The sequence below is a fragment of the Rhagoletis zephyria genome, unplaced genomic scaffold (assembly GCF_001687245.7).
Source record: "Rhagoletis zephyria isolate East Lansing unplaced genomic scaffold, Rhagoletis_zephyria_1.1 Rzeph_scaffold_04790, whole genome shotgun sequence".
In the NCBI taxonomy this organism is placed as follows: Eukaryota; Metazoa; Arthropoda; class Insecta; order Diptera; family Tephritidae; genus Rhagoletis; species Rhagoletis zephyria.
This window is the reverse complement of record NW_016161873.1, coordinates 1-4,861: the sequence shown is the minus strand read 5'-3', so window position 1 is coordinate 4,861 and position 4,861 is coordinate 1.

Below are 4,861 nucleotides of genomic sequence, written 5' to 3'. Positions count from 1 at the left end.
CTATGCGGCACCGGACTGCGCGACACCACACGGCGCGACATTTTTACCTAGTTGATCAACTTTGCCGCGAGCGTCGCGTCGCGTAGCTCCGCTGCAGCGTAGTGCGGTATGCTCCATAATACATGCAAATAATATTTTGCCGCGCTGTGTAGTGTCGTGTCGCGTCGCCTAGTGCGGTCATACCTTAATCGGTGTCAAATTTGTACTTCCTCTGTATAAATTCCAGGTCTATGTTATGTAGTTTGACTATTGTCAATTAAATCTAATGCTTTGTATGGCATGCGCTCCACGTTTTTCTTTTCAATCTCATAATTGGTTATAATGACTTTTGCTAAAATTTCAAAATCAACAACGGGCCCTTAGCTTAGATGAAAATGCTTCAGTTTAAGATAGACTTTACATATAAAGAACTTTCCTATTTAAAGCAACAAAATAAAATCTTTATAAATGCTGTTTTCATTATAAAGGTTTGCTCAAGCAGCAGCGGTATGGTACCGCGCGTATAACTCCGTATGCATACGTGCATACCCAGTAGAAATCTATGCATACGACTTGCTGTTGGTGGCATGAGCTTGCTGCTGTGTATACATGTGTGTGTATAAATTTCAAAATAATTTGCAAGCATCTCCACATACACAAAAACATACAACCTATACATAGTATATACATTTAATACTATGCACCTAGCTCTAAATTTTAACATTTTCGCAGCTCCCTATGTTTATCTTCATCTAAAGCAGAGATCACAAGATTTGTACACTTTAACAGTTAAGAGTGGCGTTGTTTGAAAGTTTTATTGAGCTAAACTCATTATTTCTAGACAACACCACTCTGTGACTGCCAAAATGGAGGGGTAAAAAGGAGAATGACATTAGAAAGCCTACGTATACAACAAAGACTTGAGAAGGCGATCAACTTTAAAGAGGACGTAGATAACACCAACAACGTGTATGCAGCTGCAATCAATAACAAATATAAATAAGAATATAGGATTCGAATTTGGTAATATTGTTGAAAAGATACTTAAAATGGTGCTAACGTTTATCGTTTGTTAAACAATTTTGGCCAATAATATTTATGTAAATGTGAGTTCAAAGTCAGAATTAGTGTAAAGTAATTGTCGTTAACTATGTTTATTGTTTTTGCATCAGCGAATTTTACTTGCTAATCATGTTTATTGTTTATTTGTTTTTATTTTTCGAGTAAAGACTCCCTGATGAAGACGCGAGAGCGTTGAAACGCGTAGGAGGGTAAAAGGAAATTTTAATTTTTTCGCTTTTTTAACTCTATCGGCCGAAGCAGCTCCAACCCAGCAAACATAACAATAGATTACATTTTTACATGATTAATAGATAAAGTTTTTTCATATAAAATAAGTTTAAGAAAATAACTCCTTTTTTGTTATATTTCCCAAAAAAAATCAACTTTTCCAAGTGTTTTCCTGGAAGGCGGTTTCGAGATTTTGATATACGGGCATGTTCTGAAATTCGAAACTTCGAACTCGACTCGATTTTCCAAATATTTTTTAATTGTATCTGCTGAAAAGAGTGAATATTCTGATTGAAAACCGTAAAAGAAGTTAATGCGATACTTGTAAATTTTTGGGTTAAAAACCATTGAGAAAATTATCGTAATCGAGTCGATTTGAAATTTTCGAATTTTAGAACATGCCTGATAGTTGTACCTGTTTTTTAGAAAATCCTCTAGCAGGGGACAGATGACCTAACAACTGTTATGTATAGACGGGCTTGCTTATGTAGTGCGCATATCTTACCATTCCTCTAACGGGTTGCTTTTCAAAGAAGATGCTGAAGCATAGTAAGTTTTGCGCTTACGATACAAGTACTTTTTTTTCGATACCTACGTGGATCGCAGTAAAAAGTATCGAGGAAAAAACTACTTGGTAAGTTGAGAAAAGTATCGGGTATGTACTTGGATTTACTTGTATCGATTTATCCCTAGGTATACCGCAGTATGCGGCACCGGAACTGCGCGACACCACACGGCGCGACATTTTTACCTAGTTGATCAACTTTGCCGCGCAGCGTCGCGTCGCGTAGCTCCGCTGCAGCGTAGTGCGGTATGCTCCATAATACATGCAAATAATATTTTGCCGCGCTGTGTAGTNCTATGCGGCACCGGAGCTGCGCGACACCACACGGCGCGACATTTTTACCTAGTTGATCAACTTTGCCGCGAAGCGTCGCGTCGCGTAGCTCCGCTGCAGCGTAGTGCGGTATGCTCCATAATACATGCAAATAATATTTTGCCGCGCTGTGTAGTGTCGTGTCGCGTCGCCTAGTGCGGTCATACCTTAATCGGTGTCAAATTTGTACTTCCTCTGTATAAATTCCAGGTCTATGTTATGTAGTTTGACTATTGTCAATTAAATCTAATGCTTTGTATGGCATGCGCTCCACGTTTTTCCTTTTCAATCTCATAATTGGTTTATAATGACTTTTGCTAAAATTTCAAAATCAACAACGGGCCCTTAGCTTAGATGAAAATGCTTCAGTTTAAGATAGACTTTACATATAAAGAACTTTCCTATTTAAAGCAACAAAATAAAATCTTTATAAGAGCTGTTTTCATTATAAAGGTTTGCTCAAGCAGCAGCGGTATGGTACCGCGCGTTATAACTCCCTATGCATACGTGCATACCCAGTAGAAACTCTATGCATACGACTTTGCTGTTGGTGGCATGAGCTTGCTGCTGTGTATACATGTGTGTGTATAAATTTCAAAATAATTTGCAAGCATCTCCACATACACAATAAACATACAACCTATACATAGTATATACATTTACATACTATGCACCTAGCTCTAAATTTTAACATTTTCGCAGCTCCCTATGTTTATCTTCATCTAAAGCAGAGATCACAAGATTTGTACACTTTAACAGTTACAGAGTGGCGTTGTTTGAAAGTTCTTATTGAGCTAAACTCATTATTTCTAGACAACACCACTCTGTGACTGCCAAAATGTAAAAATCTGTACAAATGTACAAATCGTGTGATCTCTGCTTTGCCGGCGCAACTATGTACGATAGTTTTAGGCAGTGGTATGATAGATTCTATTGTGAATTCCTTGGTAAGATAAAATACCGGAAATTAGTTTGAATAAATCAGCTGTTAACCTTGGGATATTTCTATACGAATTTCTGTAGAGCACCAACCGGATGTGTACTGGATCTGAATGCTTAAATTAAATAACACACCGATTTGTTTCCGATTATGCTCCTTATTCGTGACACATTGGACACGTTTATATTGTCTAACCGTATACTGTTTGTCTTAGAAACGCACAGTTGAGTAGTTCCGCTCAGTTCAACAGTTGCCAACTTTCCGCCATGATCGAAAAGAATTACGCCGCTTATGTTAAATGTAACTCTACGCTCATAAAGGGAGAGTCAGCCCTTAATACAAATATTATGTCCTGGTTATATAAATTAAAACTAAATGTTCAAAAAGAATGTAAAAAAATATTTTTTAAAAACAAGCTTTTATTTAACATGTACAATCAAAGGAATAAAATAAAGTAGTGTAACAAAAGATTTTTTAGCAAGAAAATTGTATCAAAACTGCACTAAAATGAATAAAATAAAATAAGTTAAGGTTTCGTTAAAGTTACTAAAAGCCATTTAGTGAAAGGAGTTACTCAAACTCTAATGAAAATTACTAACAATTTGTACTAATTAACTTCGTTTTAAAAAAGCTTCAGCGTACATGCATAATTGGTTAGGTATGTATGTATATGTACGTATTAAAGGGTTGCAAGAATCAGGGTGTGTTCAGAAATGCATCAAGCCAAAGCATCAAATGCATTTATTTCTAAACTATAATTGATGGAAATGTCCAATATGCGCAACCACAGTTAAATGCCTAATTGGACCCTAGTTGCGTAAATAACACATTTCCATAAATAATAGTTTAGAAATAAATGCGTTTGATGCNTAGCTATCACTTCTACCATTTTTTCAAATTATTGTTGCTTTTCCACAATAAATTTTCATTTAAAAAATGGCCTCGAGCTCATTATAAAAAATTGTTGAATATTTCTATTATATTATTATCCTTTTCTTCTAAAAATTATTAAACATTGAAAAAAATTGCAAAAAATTTATTTATTTTTTTAATATTTTTTTCAAAAGTAAAATAGCTCATCTTAGAACGGCAAAAAAACGGAAAATTTTGACATAAAGCCTAGTCGTTTATTTTTGAGTTTGGAGGGGTGCTTCGCTAACTTTATATAAAATTAGCAAAACACCTTATATCTAAAAAAAATACCAGAGCGACAAAATTATTTTTTCCACAACTAATTAACGGCAAGCTAATTAGCGGGAGCTTCGGTGGGCCTCTCTGACTTATTCGGTTTAAGGGCTCACTGAAGTCTGCAGCGTCTGTTCACCAGTAGGTGCGNCTAATTAGCGGGAGCTTCGGTGGGCCTCTCTGACTTATTCGGTTTAAGGGCTCACTGAAGTCTGCAGCGTCTGTTCACCAGTAGGTGCGGCTGCAAGCGGGTGTCTGCTTGGAGCAAGCGGCTCGCTATATAAACGTGTATTTGGTTGCGAAACCACCCCCGTCCCAGCAATGGGTTGTGCGCTGGGCTTGGGACCCGCCACGTAAAAACCACTTCCAGTGAAGAAGCAAGGCAAAGCCTCGGATGAGACCCCCCCTTATGATGACGACCACGGCAAACGTTTAAAGGACTACGATTTGAGGGCATGCACCTGGAATGTCCGGAACCTTAATGGGGAAGGTGCCTCTGCCCGGCTGATGTCCTCGTAAGGAAAAAAGCTGACATCACCGCCATCCAAGGATCTCTTCTATGAGCGCTTGGAGCGCACGTATGTGCGCTG